Genomic DNA, 17,389 nt, shown 5'->3' with positions numbered 1-17,389 from the left:
GATGCACTTTTGCTGCATGTTAACTGAATCATATAAAGGTTGAACAAAAGTGGTCCCAAACTAGACCCCTGGGGGACTCCACATATCAAGGCCAGTTGGTCTGAGACACAGTTACAGATACAATTTCAAGTACTACCTGTCTTCAAGATCGGACTTAAATCATTTAACTTATAAAGACCTTCGTAAAATCTTTGTAAATCGTAAGTCTTGGTATATTTGTGGAAGAAGTTTGCTCAAATGTCTGTTTCAAAAATAAACTAGGTTTAATTCATAAAGACTTAAACAACCATCGGTGACCAAAGGCATCAACTGATGTAAACTGTCTGATACCTGTTGATCCACTAATCCTATGAATACGTGTAAATAATTGGTGTAAAATGTAACTGGTCATCAGATATGACCCACTTGGACATTCAGAGGCTTTTACAACATTGACTCGCCAATAAAACCAATGTCAGTGGATGAAGACACTTGGTTTGTGTTCAGTTATTGATATTTTTTTATAAAGTCACTTTTTGTTTAGTTTTGTCTGTTATAATATAATAATCTTTGAATTTACTCCGAGCTTTTATGAACATATACATGAAAATATCTGATTTTGACGAAAAATGCTAAATTCAGAGGATAATATTATAATAAACAGTGATAAATGATTTAGAAAAAGTTTAATCCATTTTGAAATCACTACAACAGGTTTAAAACTAAAGTGCCTGTTTTGACAATATACACATGAGAAAGTACAGGTATTTTTCTGACAACTCTAACTTTTACTCCCAAATAAAAAAAAAGTAGAATAATGAAGCATGATGAATGAAGCTGAAGTCTGTACATTTAGTTTTAAGTTTACAAATCATCTATTACACTTAAAAAAGAAGAGGAAATGTATTCAAAATATCATTGTGGCCAAACATCAATCAGAAGAGCTCAACAACAAATCAGACAACCTGTGAATTGAAGTTTATTGAAGGAGCTGAGGCTGTAGACTTACACATTTGACAGATATGAATTGAACTGCAGCTGATGATGGGACATGATGTGTAATGTATTGGATGGATAAAGGAAAAGACCTGTTGGTCACAGAGAGAAAGATTACACTAATGCTGTCCAAATCCCTGGCCCAGATAAATCACTCTGTACCCTCTGTCCATCCATCCATCCATCCGTTTGTCCATCCATCCATCCATCCATCCATCCGTTTGTCCATCCATCCATCCATCCATCCATCCGTTTGTCCATCCATCCATCCGTTTGTCCATCCATCCATCCATCCGTTTGTCCATCCATCCATCCATCTGTCCATCCATCCATCCGTCCATCCATCTGTTTGTCCATCCATCCATTTGTCCATCCATCCGTCTGTCCATCCATCCATCCATCCATCCATCCATCCATCCATCCATCCAATATAATTCTTCATATTATTTTTTGATCCAGGCATATATTCAGTCCCTAAAATATGACACGCAGAGATTTCTACTGAAATATAAGATACTGAGTTGTGATCTCTTATGCATACTATTCATTTAATGTGATATTATATGAAATGTTTTATTGAATCTGCATCGTTGACAGCAGTGGTATCCAGTGGTATTATGACAATTATGCCTAATGTCACTAATTTACATCATCGTTATTGTAAGTGTTAAATTCGCATGAACAATTTCCACTTAATTTAAAATCTGCTTCATAGCAACAACATGAATAATTATCCTTTTCTATAATTGTAAAAAAAAATTTAGGCAGTAAATGTTTAAAGTGCCTTCAAGTGTAATTGATTGAAGATATCACACGCTCAGTAACTAAATACACATAGTTGGAGGGTAATTATGTGCAGAATAGCAGAATTTTACAGCATCTGTTCTACACAAATATATATTTTTATGATAACTTCAGAATTTTTTTATAGACACAAATAAGCAGACACAAAAAAAGACAAAAAAGGGAGAAGAAACCCCTCATATTTCAGTTTTGTTTTTTTTTTTAACTTTTTTGCTTATCTAAGGGTTGTTGTGTCTGCACGTTTAAGTCGGTGTTGGTGGAAAATAATTCTTTGTGTTTACAGTGTCTCTGTTTGCCGCTTTCATCGTTCCGTCTGAGTGTTTTAGCAGTTGTTTGGTTCTCTGCAGTGTTTCCTCTCACTCATATTGGGTGTCTGCGGAGATCCCGTTTCAGCCTTTGACTTGACCTGGATAATTTGTGCTTTCAACAGGAGACAATAACTGCTGGAAACCTCTTCAGTTACCTGCCAACTGTACACTTTACCTGATTATTGGAAGAGTTATCACCACATGACACAGTGGGCCTCTTGCGAGAAAACATATACCAACAAATTTTCTCTTATTTTTATTCATATCCTACATATTCTCTTATTTTGTTCATACCCATAGATTTGTGGGATTCATCAGTGTTTTCTTATTTTTACTCTTATTCCAGGACTTTACAAGTGGTTGAGAGTATTTTACAAAGATAACAGAAAAATATCACAGCCCCGAAAAGAACACAGGAACACATAAAACAATCTAATTAACATTTTTTTATGTTTTAGAGGAATTTCAATGATTTAATATTAAATTTGTTGTTGAAAAGTCTATTATTCCTCAGTTGAAGTGGAGAATCTGAGTGGATATCTTAGTATCAGAAATAACAAAAATTTAATAAATAATTAAACAAAAGGCCACAATGGATTTTTTTTTTTTTTTTTTTCATTTTAACATGTTATCCCTCACATTTGTTTTTGTCATGATAGGCCATAAATTAATTAATTTAAAAAAGTCAGGGGGAATCCAATAAGTCCTTCCAGATTTTCTTGGAAAATAAGAAACTATAACCCTCAGTCTTATTGTGAAAAAACTGAGCATTATTGTCATTATAGTCAAACACCGGTACTGACTCTGAAACAGTAATATTTAAAATAACTCTTTATTTGTGGTTTTCTTTTCATAAAGCATATTTGCATCGTGTCATCAAACTGGCATTTACAGGGTTAAAATCCTGAAAATTATTGAATATTTGATTGTTTTTAATCAGGACTGAAGTTGATCAAAAATAAGACCCCAAAAAGCAGAAAAAATATGAATCTGTAAACCTATTATAGTAGTTTTTTTGGAGGAGGATGAATGTAGGGAAGTAAATGTTGAAACTGATGACAAACAAAAACTAATAATGCACCAAATTCAATATTTTGGATAATGTTTGACAAATCCAAGACTCATTAAAAACAAAACACTCCAGCCCTCCAACATTTGTTTTATGGAAAATAACTCATTTTCTATGTATTTTTCCTAAATAATAACAGTGACTTGAAGTAATCAAATTGGCAATTAAAGGGTTAAAATCCTTAAACCAATTGAATGTTTGGTTGTTTTGAGCAAAACTGAAGTTGTTGAAGAGATTTATAGAAAAAAACATTTTATAGCTCTATATCTACTTATGTACTGTATGTACTTATACTTTTCCACCATATGTGGTGGATGCAGATTGTGTGTTGGATGTCCTTCTACATACCAGTGTGTTTTATTAAGCGTCAGACTATCAGAGAGCAGGAGGATTACAGAATAACAAACCGAAGCACATGAAAGCGGCTGGAGTCTGAATGAAGATGCTAATCGTTAATCCTCTGGACGTGGATTATTTCCATACTGCTGCTGCTGCTGAGGGACAACATGAAGTGCTTCTATAACACTCACTTTCATTTATAGTATTAATAGATGATAGTTGTAAATCAAGATGATACTAGTAATTGTAACTCAACAACAGCACTCACTGGACTAATGCTATCCTCTTTACATTTATGAGAGATGACAGTTAGAAAACTTGAAACATAACAGGAAACACAATGATGGATAAAGCTTCTACAACCATTATCACAACCGCCTACTGCTGGTGATAAACAAACACTCATAGTCAAACAAAAGAAGTGATAAAAATAGAAGCAGAGTTAGTACTGTTGTTGCTTTTACACATCAGTTTGTGTTACGTTGAAATGATTCCCACTGGAAACAAATGGCCCAGGGTTTAACAGGTTAAATGATGTTTTGGATCCCGGCAATTATTTAATGTAAATTAACATCGTACATATCATCATGTTACTAAGATCACCAGATCAAACTATGGCTGTTCTGACTTTGTTTGAATTCACAACAGATCTTCAGTGCAACTACTGCCAAAGCAAAAACCAGTTAAAATGGGGTCAAGTTCATTTTTTCTTGTTGAAAAAAAAACAGACATTTAATGCATTCCATATCTATATTAATCCAAGAAAAGCATCTACTCATGTCTCCAAAGTGCAAACTTTTCTCTATGTTTTAGAGAAAAAAAAAAGCTAAATTATATCATATACGTTTTTAAAAAATGTGAATAATGTGAACCTGAAATTTCTTTAGAAAAATACGTGGCTTGAGAGTCTGGGTTAGACCAGCTCTAAATGTAAAGAGTCATGAGGTAACTTTATGAAATTTTATCTATATGTAGCGCTATATAAATAAGATTTCATTGATTGATTGAAATTAGATTGTCAACAATATTCTGCCCCAGTTTATCATTTACACATTTATATGAAACTTCACAGTAGATCTACAAACACACAAAACATTCAGTTAAAGGCAGACTATTGTTAAAATTGTTAATTTTGTTAAAATTGTCGATATTGCTAAACTTGGTCTTTAAAAATGTCTTTGTTCTTGCTGGGTATGTGCCGAACTCGTGGGGGTCTTCTGGTATTTTCCCCGCCCACTTCAAATTTCTGACCAATCGCGCAATAGTTCTTGCACAGCCGCAGGAGAAGAAAGTTCTATTGAACGTTGTATCGAGAACAAGCTAGGAGAACTCCCAAACCCGGTGTTTTCACAGCCTCAGGAGTGAGAAGAAAGTTCTCAGAGAAACTAGTTCATCTTCTTGAGGCAAAAACAAAAACACAGTTCGTTCTAGCTGAGACATTTCATACTTCACGAGACACTTAAGTGCCCAAATGGTGGGCGGTCCTCAGTTTTTCGGCATTAACCACGCCCACTTTGAGCACCTGACCAATTGGCCAACAGCCTGGAAGGTGTGAGGAGAACAGAAGTGTTGTCAACTGTAATTCCAGGTGATATCCAGGAGGGGGAGCCACAGACTATACACACAATAGACCTGAAAGGAAGACAAATAGTTCAGCAGTAAGAGCATGTAAATTTATTCGTGTTATTCACATTTTTTGTGGAAGGATAGTTTGTAAATGCAAATATTTTCATGTGATTTTAATTATTTTTACACTAAAACAAAGAAAAAAAATATTTGGAGTTATCTTTATTTATAGGTTATTATGATAGTATTTTACTAGTCTGACCCACTTGAGATGGAATTACACTGTATTGTAAAAAATATTCTCTCCATTATATTTTCTAAATCCAACATGAGTTTCATTGTATAGAACAAAACAATACTATGTCAAAAAAAATAAATGAAGGTTTAAAAAGGATCAAATATGGTCAAAGAATAGTTCAGATGTTGATCATATTTGGTAGTTACCAGTTTTAACAACTTTAGATCATCTTGGTCTGTATGTGGAGTCTGGACTAAAATTATTTTAATATCCTTAATATCTTCAGTGTAATTTTTACATTTCATGGGTCAGATTGGATCCTTCGGTGACCGGTTTTAGCACACGGGCTGTATGTTTGACCCCCCCACCCCCCATCCAGACTTTTCAAAGCATCATATGCATATGTCAGAGTCTGTCCTTATTCTATATGATGTACAATCAACAGCACACATTTGATAATTTGATCACTTTATGATACTTAAAGGAGTTAGTTACAAAGTACACTTCAATGCTTCACTTCCAGACACGAGGAGGATTTCTTTTTATGTGATGTCATTTTCCAGCCAGTCATGCTTATTGTAATGATCAACTCAATTAAATATTGTTTAATTAAAGTCTACTAATGAGAAATTTCATTTTACCCATAAGGACCCAAACAGCCACCGACGACCAAAACATAAAACTGTTTAATACCTGTTGATCCACTAAACCTATGAATACTTGGAAATAATTGGTGTAAAATGCAGTTTTTGTCTTTTCATGGTCATCGGATATGACCCATTTAGACGCTGAGAGGTTCCATAGTTACCGTGGAAACACCGTCATCTTCTACAACATTGATTCACCAGTAAAAGCCATGGAGTTGGATCAGTGACAGTGGATAGATGCACTGGGTTTATGTTCAGTTAATGATATATTTTACTGGAAAAGTCATTTTTTTCTTCAGTTTTCTCTGTTTTTGATATAATAACCCTCAACTTTAACCTGAACTTTTATGAACATCTACATGATCAGTGAATTCAATGGGCTCCATGCACAGCTCCACTACTTCCTGAACTTCAGGTGGCTCCTTTATTTCCTGTCTTTCATTATTGGACACACTGATTAATCCAGGTGTGTCTGCTACTTCTTGTTGAGACTACTGATTAATTAGGCACACCTGGATTAATCAGTGTGTCCAATAATGAAAGACAGGAAATAAAGGAGCCACCTGAAGTTCAGGAAGTAGTGAGACTGTGCGTAGAGCCCATATAGGAAAACACCTGATGTTCACTGAAAAAACACAAAATACAGAGGATTTTGTCACAATAGAATAGAATAGAACTTTATGATCACTGTTACAGTTTAGTAGAAAGCACTTAAATTGCAAAAAGACTGTTATGTCACACATTACACTGAAAAATATTGACAATATTAAAAAAACTACAAAGAAATAGAATATGCAAAAAGCGAACTCTTTACTACAGATAAAAGAAATGCATACAACATATTAGGATATTTACAGATAATAAAGGATATATACACGGTAAAATTAAAAAAAAAAAAAAAAAAAAAAAAAAAAAGGTGCATGGGTTGTGATTAATTTGTGGAATTTTTGCATTTCACAAATTCATCCCATGGGAGGGATTGGACTCTTAGTTTTTTGGAGCACAGGTCTTATGTTTGACACCCCTGGTTTAAGTCAAGATTCTATTTCCAGTTTGCATTAGTGTAAAAAGTTAAAAACTTTCACCTGTCCTTCACACCCTCCATATATTTCTTCATTAAACCCGACATCAGGCTGTTTTACAGAGTGGTGTATGTGTGAACATGTGATGGCTGGAGGTGTTAATGAGCCGGACGGTGGCCCTGCTCATTTACACCCTCCCTCAGATCCAACATGGCAGCTCTGAGTCAGTGACTAGAAGAGCCCAGAGGTGTCGCAGAGGTCGGAAACAACAGGAGGCGGGTCATGTGGAACAGATTGTCTCTGCCGCCGTCGGACCCTCAATCAGGTCTGAACATCTAATAAACACTGACTGGTGCCATGTTTTAAAACTAGATTATTAATAGATTATTAATATTATTATTATTATGATCCCTGATGTTCATGGGTCAGTTTCAAGGTCCTGTTATTAACTTTATGACATCCTACTGGTTTTTGGGTCATTTTTGTTTTGTTTGGATTGTTGACTGCAATAATTGATCAACAGTTGCATCAATAAAATAATCTGCATACCTGACATCAATAGCTATGTCATTGTACTGCCAAAAACTGTGCTTTTAGGCATTCCATGTTTTCTTTTCTGTCTGTTTTAGTCACATGAAACACATGAGTTAGTACTTGATTACATAACCATCGTTTTTGGTGACTTTTGGTGGTCTAATCATTTTTGCCGCGACTATATGTGCAAAGTTTATGAAGGATAAACTTAACACAAACAGATCTGTTGAATATTGGCAGGGACAGTTCTGTTAATCCTAAATATTCATATGCACATGTCCCTCTACACACTTATATACAACTTCACCATGTTTCTGAAGCTGTATTTCTACTCTACAGAAACATCAGTGGAACTGGGAATATTCTCTTCTACCTTCTGGACCAGAGCCAGTGGTGTCAAAGTCATTTTAGTTCAGGTTCCACATTCAGCCCAGTATAATCTAAAGTGGGTCAGACCAGTAAAATAGTAACAAAATAATATATAAATAATGTCAACTCCAAACTTTTGTCTATGTTTTACAGTGAAAAAAAAAGTCAAATTATATGATGAAAATGTTTACATCTATAAACTATACTTAAAAAATATGAATAACATGAACAACCATGAAGAAGCTGACATTTACTAAGAAAAATAAGAGCAATTGTAACAATATTCCCCCTCAGTTTATCATTTACACATGTAAATTACAACTTACAGATCACAGTGGATCTACAAATACACAAAATATTTAATAACAGGCAGAATATTGGTAAAATTACATTCATTCTTCTTAAGACATTTCAGGTTATTCACATTTTTTGAGAAAGAATATTTGTTAATGCAAATATTTTCATGTAACTTTACTTTTTTTACATATAAAAAAAAAAGAGGAAAAAATGGGATTTGTCCTAATTTCTAGGTTCTTATGACAGTATTTTACTGATCCGACCCACTTGAGATTAAATTGGGCTGAATGTGGAACCTGAACCAAAATGATTGTTAATATATTGAGTGTAATTTTTGCATTTGACAAAATCATCCCATCAGCTGTATGTTCAATCAACATGGTATGTGTGATATGTGATGATAAGCTGCCCTCTCATGTATGGATCACCCTCACACATCTGTCATGAAATTACATTAAACACACTAATAAAGACTCCTCGCTGAGTGTGAAGCCATTCTCTGGAATAAACATCATCACTGCTGTCGTTCATATTCCTCTCACCATCACTGAGTTTGCCGGCCCAGTCGTCACCATCATCATCCATCATTTTTTTATTCATTTGTCATCGTTACTGACATTAAAGGGGTCATATTTTGTTAAACCCACTTTTATTAGTCTGGTTCATTTATTTGTGTATTTGGACTCTAATAGTTCATACAGTTTGAATTTGAACCCCCCCCATGTGCTGTAAAGCTATCTTTATATTCATTCTGGCAAAAATCGAGTGGATTTCTACAACCCGTTTCAATTCCTGCTTAATTTGTGACATTTTAAAACTAGTTACGACACAACGTTTGCCCATATATGGTCCAGACTTCTGACGAACATTTCTCTGAGTACATTTAGCAGCAGCAGCAGTTGTAGTCCATACTGAAAATGTGTCCAAACTTTGAGCTGATTTCCTAAAATGTTCAGTTGTTGGTTGAACGAGATAGAGCAGCACAGCCAACAACCTCGAGGGGGCGGGGCCTGAAGTGGCTCATGCGCATTTAAAGGGCCAACGCTCAAAACCACCTTTCTGGTGTCATTACTCAGAAATGGGTTGAAGATGGACCTGTGGAGTTGAATTAACGAAGAATTCAGACCCAAGCAGACCATTAACAGTTTATGTAGACCACAGGGAAATGTTTGAAAATAAGAATTCCATTTTTAAAAAAAGCAAAATATCACTCCTTTAAGCTTTACTTCACAACACATTAAAGAGAAACTAAAGAGTTTTAAAATCTGATTCCCTCTATTAGATCTGATCTTCTCCAATAGGCTCAGCTTCAGGTGATTATGCTGAATTTTGATAAAAATGCTCAGTCTGTGATGATGATGATGATGATGATGATGATGATGATGATGATGCATTTAGCAGGTAAATGTTTACCAATCTTGAATCTGTAAGTCAAGAAAAAATTGTTGAACAACCATGATTTATTATTATCTTTCATCAGCATTATTGTTTTATGGAATAAAGACTTTAATGATATTGATAAAACCAAATCCAGACCAGGACAGACTCTGATATATGGATATGATACTGAGAGAAATCTGGATGAGGGGCGTCAAATATACAGCCCGTAGGCCAAAACCAGCCGGTCAGACAGTCCAGTCCCTCCCACAGAATGAATTTGTGAAATGCAAAAATTATACTTAAGATTTTAACAATCAAGGATGGTAACTCATTTTATATCTGGTTCTACATTCAGACCAATATGATCTAAAGTCTGTCAGGCCAGTAAAATAATAACATAATAACCTATAAATAATGACAACTCCAAATTTTTCTCTTAGTGTAAAAGAATAAAATAAAATTAAATGAAAATATTTACATTTGCAAACTCTTTCACAAAAATTTGAATAACTTAAACACATATGAACAACCTGAAATGTCTTTGGCAAATCAAGTGCAATTCTAACATCATTTTGTTGATGTTTCTCAAATTTTTGGTCATTTTTGTGTATGTATTTATTGTTTATTTTGTTCATGTTGGTTAATTTTTTTGGTAAATTTTTTAAAAACATTATTTATACATTATTATGATAGTATTTTACTGATCTGACACACTTTAGATCAAATTGGTCTGTAATGTAGTTACATAGTTATCTGTATATGTATATTCAGAGTAATTTTTGCATTCTATATATTCATCCTATGGGCCAGATTAGACCCTTGGGTGGGCCAGTTTTGGCCCACAGGCCTCATATTGGACACCCCTGGTTTAAATGGACACTAAATTGCAGAGAAAAGCCATCGCAGTGTTTCAACTTGTGCTGCTGACGCTGAAAACTGATTTGCACATTGAAGCGAAGCTAATGCTTATTATTTTCAGTCTGTTGGTTTGAGTTGAAGTTTGAATGGTTTAATAATTATTATAGCTGCAGCTATCAATTATTTTAGTCAGCAGTTAATCTACTAATTATTTCCCTTGATTCAATTAAATGATTATTAGAATCAACAAAAAAAAATAGTAAAAATGTGAAACAGATATGTCTAAAAATGACAAACAACTTCTCCCTTTTCCATAACCAGCTGAAACAATAACCACAAAAAGTATAAAAGTGAAAAGGTATATAAAAATATATCTATAAAGAAATAACAACCATAACAACAGTATAAAAGCATATATAAAATATCTATAGATATAAACAACAACATACAAGTCTGATGACATCTACAAACAATATGTGCACTACAGTTTTCAACCCATTTGGATCCAACTAACAACTGAACATGGAACTAACAAACAGCTGTGTGTTGATCCTGGCATCATGTGCGTCACAATAACCGTCTGTGTGAAACAACAACAGTGGAACAAATGTTCTACGGCGGTGAAATGAAGGAAACGAAGCTTAGATTCTGTAAAATTGTCATCTAATAATTTTTTAAAATCAATTTGAGCTGATTAATCATTTCAGCTCTAATAATATTTACATTATATTATTATTAGAAGTTCACTTTACTTTGCACACAAACAACCACTAGACCCATCTGTCAGAAGCCAACGTTAGCCTTTTTTACACTGAGGACTCTTCAGAGTTTGAACTAAACTAACTAAATCAGCACGTCCACTTTTAACAGCATTTATTTTAGCACAAGTATTTGAGTATTTACACTTTTCCACCTCTACCTTTTGTTACTATTACTACTAATACCACAACACTTTAACTCCAACACCTTCTGTGAATATGCAATATATGTGACCTACAGTAATTCCTACAAGACCTTTGACCTCTGTGTATATGTTTGTATGAGAGAGTTTCCAGGCAAAGCCATGGTCGCTAAAGCAGACATCTCAGTGTGTGTGAGACAGCGTTAGAACATCCACACACGTCCACACAGCGTTTGTCTGTAGTGGACTGTGGTTGTCAGTGTGGATTTATCAGACCCACAGGAGGCAGGACTTGACCTCCAAACCACCATCACTCTGGTCTCCTTTGTCCCTGTCACCTCTTCCTTTTCTCTACTAAGGATGGGAATTCATGAGAATTTAGCGATTCTGGTTCCATTAACGATGTCACTAATTAATTCTCATTGGTTTAGGGAATAAACTATAGGACAAATGCTTTGTTTCATTAACTCTTTAATGTCAAACATACACTGACATTTTACATTGGATTGGAACTAAACTTATAAAGGGTTATAAAGGGATAGTTAAAGGCGTGTGAGAGCTTTTTTCAGACATATCAGTAAAACATAAAACCAGTCATTCAGTGTTATCCAAGTAGAATGTACTGAAATTAACCATTGCTGAAACAGGTTATATATATTTATGAATATATGAATGTGTATATGAATGTGTTTGTGTATATGTATGTGTATAGTTTATGAATGAGTATGTGTGTATGTATATGTGGAAATGTGTGTGTTTGTGTATGTACGTGTGTATATGAATGTATATATGAATGTGTACATGTATGCATGTACATGTATGTACGTAAATATGTATGCATGTGTTCTGTATATGAATAAGTGTGTATATATGTGTATATACACATGTACATGTATATGCATTTGCACATGTACATGTATGTGTATATGTACACGTAAATTAGGGCTGAAAGATATATCGTTATTGTATCAATATCTAGATATGAACATTCAAGATATTCATATCAAAAAGCAACGATATAAACGATATAGATTTCCCCCGCGCTCGCCCTGCATGTACAGCTCTGGAAGTCACAACAAATTTCATTTTTACGATTGCCCTTGAACTTTATGTTAATGTTGATGACTGGCAGTGAGTTCTTATAAATAAAACTGCACTTTCTACATTCTTTTGTATTATGATGTTTGTATTTTTCTGAAAAATGCTTGGTTTTCACCGAACCCGTAGTCATATCATATTGTATCGATATCAAGATATCTGGCATGAATATTGAGATATGAAATTTTGTCCATATCGTTCAGCCCTAACGTAAATGCATTTATATGTATATGTATGTGCATATGAATACATTTGTGTATGCATGTATGAGTGTGTATATGTATGTGTATATGACTGTATGTGTAAGTGTGTGTATATATATATATATATATATATATATATATATGTGTGTGTATGTGTGTATGTATATGTGTGTATATGACTGTGTATATGTATGTGTACATTATATGAATGAGTATGTGTACATGTAGGTGTATATGTATGGGTACAGTATATGAATGAGTATGTGTACATGTATGTGTATTTATATGTGTCTATGTATACATGTATGTGTATATGTGTACACACAAACTGAGATTTGAAATTATTCTGTATACATTATTCTTTATTCCCATCCTTATTCTCTCCTTTCATTTTTCACCATCTGTCCATAATACTGATCATCTCTTCTGGACTACCTTTTATTCTTCTTCTGTTTCTCTTTTCTAGACTTGGGTTCCTTCCTTTCCTTGCTGTCTCCTTCTATATCCTCTTCTCCTTGAACCCTCCTCTGCTTGTTTTCCCTGTATCTGGGTCAAGGTTGTGTCTGGGCCAGTGATGCAGTGAACACACACTTATACACTTATACACAAACACACACACTGCCAGTATTTTTGGCAGCTCAGTGTGTGATCGCCCCTTGAGATGTCAGAGCTTTTATGTCAGGCCGATCTGTGAGCTTCAGCAGCTTTGTGGAAAACTGAAAACTCGGCAGCAGAACCCTGAAAACCCCCTGAATTATTCAGCGTCATCATATCAAAGTCGACGCAACAGCCAGAAACTGAAATGTTTTTGGTCAAATGAAAGGAAAAACAAACTCCATTAAAGAGTTAAAGGACATGATGCCAGCGTGTTCACCTGTTGGTTCTGTGAAAGCTTCAGTTTTATGGTTTAGGGTCAGAACAGAAGAAGATTCACCCACATACTGTCATGCACATGTTTGTACCAATGACATCCATGTAACCAGAAGAACATCAGCGAAAAACTCAACAAAACCAGGACAAAACTTAAATGTTCAAATCTGTAAACCAGTCTAACAGTCTGAGACCAGTGTATGTCACGAATAATTTAATAACACAGCAGAACAATGAGACAAACTTTGCGGCGCTAAGCTAACAGCGCTAAACCAACACTAAGCAGATCCAAAAGTACAAGGATTAGTCTATTTCTACTGATAAAACTCACTGAACAACACAAAGAACAAAAATAAAGGTCACATTATAAAGATATGATGATGAATGTTTTATCTTTACTGTTTTCAGATCCTAACGTGGTTTAAATGAATGAAGCTTCTGCGATCGGCTAATCCATTGTTTTGTGTTAAATTCAAAGGATTCCCACTGGAAAGGATTCTCCACCTACCTCCTCCTCCTCCTCCTCCTCCTCCTCTGCTGGTAACCTACATAACCTGTTTTGACATGTTTCCATAGAGGATGAAGTAACAACAGCCACATCACTGACAACAGTGTTTGCTGAAGGTCAGGGGTTAAAGGTCAAAAATGCTGCTCAGTGTAGGGTCAAACAGAGATGTTTTCCTGTCAGACTTGATCGAAACAAAAAGGAAACAGCATCCTAGAGTCCATTCGGTCTCTTTAATACCATATTTATATGTATTTTCAGATTTATATTAATTTGTATGGATCATATTCATTCATTTTAAATCACTCTGATGTCAGTTACTAAAGGCTAAAGACAACTGAAGCACCTGTCTTTAGCCTTAAAAACAAAATGTGTGTCTTGACAATAGATCGGACTCTCAGATCTACTTGGTTTGTTTTCTGTAAACATACCTAAAATTTCTGCTGATAATTTCCCCCAGCCGTTATTGTGATTTTTACATCCTTTTGAAACCCGGTAAGTAAAAGTTTTGGCTTTTTACATCAAATAATTGTCTTGAGTGGAAACAGTATGATGCAACAGTTTTTTCAGATACATTTTAAACAATTTTTTTATGGAATGTCCTTCGCAGTAGACAGCTTTTTTCTTTTTTTTTTTTTTTTAAAGAAAAGCTGTGAACCACGTATATTGACCTCACACTTCTATTACAAGCCTAGCATAAATCATGGATTATAATGAGTGTAAACCTTTGTAAGATGTGACATTTATTTAACTCTTTATGCATTTTCACAGGGATGCTGAATAACTGTGTTCACATAAAACTGTTCATCGTGTCAATATGATTCACCACATCACTGGACATGATTTTTCAAAACATATACCATCAAATGCAGTAAGTTGTTGCTACAGTATCGGTGTTTTTCATCAGAGGCAGGTTCAGTAGATGCAGGCGCCCACAGTCAATATGCAGAGATGTGCTTAAAGGTCAGGAAACCTCCAGAGGATGGTGTGTGACTGAATGTCCTGACCTTTAATCAGAGTGTGTGTGTTGATTCTGCAGGTGTCGACCTCAGTGTGATGCATTCACTGACCGTGCAGACCACATGTTTGACTGACAGAGACCGGCCACGCCCACATCACCGAGGCTTTTCATTTCACTCTTCGTTCACTTTACTCTGATCTGTGTTTGGCCCAGAACCTAAAGAGTTTATGGGGTAGAGTTAAGAAATGTCATCATCAATGCTTTCAATGCAGAATGTATTGACTGAACGGATTCCACCAAACCAAAGATGGATGTTAAATTCATTTTAGCTCAAACTAAACTGAAATTAAACTAGGTCAGATCAGTAAAATAAAAACATAATAACCTATAAAAAAAAAAGATACCTATAACTTTTGAGTGAAAGTAGTAAAATTACACGATGAAAATGTTTACATCTACTAACCACCTTCTTTTAAAAAAAAAAAAAAAAGTGGAATAACCTGGAATTATTTTGCAAAAATATCAATTTTATCAATATTCTGCCTCAGTTTATCATTTACACATGTACATTATAACTTATAGATCACAGTGGATCTACAAATACACAAACCATTTAGTTACAGAGAGAATGTTGTTAAAATTACACTAATTTTTCTTAAGACATTTCAAGTTGTTCGTATTTGTTCAGATTATTCACATTTCTTGTGAAAGTTTAGTTTGTAAATTTAAATATATTCATGTAATTTTACTTTTTTGTGACTGTGAATGACCTATGAACAACCTGAAATATTCTAACAAAAGAAAGTGCGATGTTTACATCATTTTGTTGATGTTTCTCAAAATCTTGCTAATTTTTTTTGCATGTTTTATTGTTGTTATTTTTTATCTTGTTCATTTTTGGAGATATTTTTGTAATTGTTTTGTTCATTTACACATGTGCATTAGCTACAACATACAGATCACACTGGATCTGCAAATACACAAAACTTTTAGTAACAGGCAGAATATTGATGAAGTCACACTGAGGTGATTTGAGTTAAAATTAGCACCAACTATTATTTGGTTCAACCTTCTACCTCCTCCATTTAGATCTCTGTGTTTTGACCTTATTTATTCATGTTGTATTTTGTCTAAAACACTGTTATGTTACAGTGCAACCTCAAATAAGGGCTGTGTTCATTATTTATTGTTGTAACTCACGTAGTTCTTTTTTCCACCTTTGCAGAGTGGAGATGGAGTGTGTTATCTGTGTGCTGAGGTGGATGTAATGTACGTTGACATGTCGACGGGTGCAGACAGGGTGTGTGGAGACAGGCCAATGTGATGTAGCGCCACATTTACTCACACAGAAACAGAAAAGATTCGGATAGAAAAGTCCATCTGTGTTCTGTATGTTGAGTTTTACACTTTACTGAGTCCGTTTATGTGCACGTTAAAACTCTGATCAGAGTCAGATTTCAAAGCAAAATGCTTATTTACAAGAAAAAAGTTATTTACAAATAACAAAATTGCAATTAAAGAGACTCTTACGCCCAGTTTCCCTCGGTTCCATCTGCGTTGCCGTGGTAACGTTATGTGATGCTTGTAATCTGCACATTCTATACATCCTCATAACTAGAAGAACATCTGCTAAAAACTGAACAAAACCAGAACAAAACTCAAACTAGTAATTAATTAAATGGTCAAATATTTTATGTAATTTTTGTTCATTTTCTCATTGATTTTAGTCAAATTCTCTATACATTTTTGCATTTTGCATTTTTACATTTTTACTTTTTACTGATTATTTTGTTAATTTCTTAATGGTTTTGCTCTTTTTTTTTAATTTACCCTTATGTTGATTTTCACTAATTTTCTTGCCCATTGTCCTTTGGTGATTTTTTAAATTAACATTCTTGATTATTTTTCCCCATTTTATTTTTTCTTAGTGATTTTGTTAATTTTATACATTTCCTTGATTACTTTGTTCATTTTGTCAACAATTTTTAAAATTCATTTTACTCCTCTTTATGTTTCTTTTTCTTCAGTTTTTCTTGCATTCATTTTTTGTTAATTTTTTTTAAACTTAACATTATCTACTTTTGTTAATATGGTCTGCAATTAGCATTATTTGATTCATTTGTTCTCCATTTTTTGTTATTTTTCTTCATACTCTCAATATTTTGTTCAAATAAGACCTTAATAAAACAACAGAACACTGAGACAAACTCTACAGCGCTAAGCTAACAGCGCTAAGCTAACAGCGCTAAGCTAACAGCGCTAAGCTAACAGCGCTAAGCTAACACTAAACGGATCCAACAGTACAAGGATTTTTTTCTACTGTTAAATTTCACTGAATGAAAAATAAAGGTCACATCATTAAGAGATAATGATGAATGTTGTCTTACCTTTTCTTGATTCTTGTTTTCCGATCATAACTTGGTTTAATGAATGAGGCTTCAGCTG

General features: G+C 34.3%; 1 protein-coding gene across 1 annotated transcript in view; it reads left to right on the top strand.

The window, feature by feature from the left end:
* LOC115431961 (NACHT, LRR and PYD domains-containing protein 3-like) overlaps positions 1-17,389 on the top strand; it is a 592,418-nt gene that overhangs the window by 243,765 nt on the left and 331,264 nt on the right. The window lies entirely within an intron of this gene.

Source organism: Sphaeramia orbicularis, chromosome 2, assembly GCF_902148855.1.
Source record: "Sphaeramia orbicularis chromosome 2, fSphaOr1.1, whole genome shotgun sequence".
In the NCBI taxonomy this organism is placed as follows: domain Eukaryota; kingdom Metazoa; phylum Chordata; class Actinopteri; order Kurtiformes; family Apogonidae; genus Sphaeramia; species Sphaeramia orbicularis.
The sequence above is the reverse complement of the archived record's forward strand: the minus strand, read 5'-3'. Positions and strand labels throughout refer to the sequence as shown.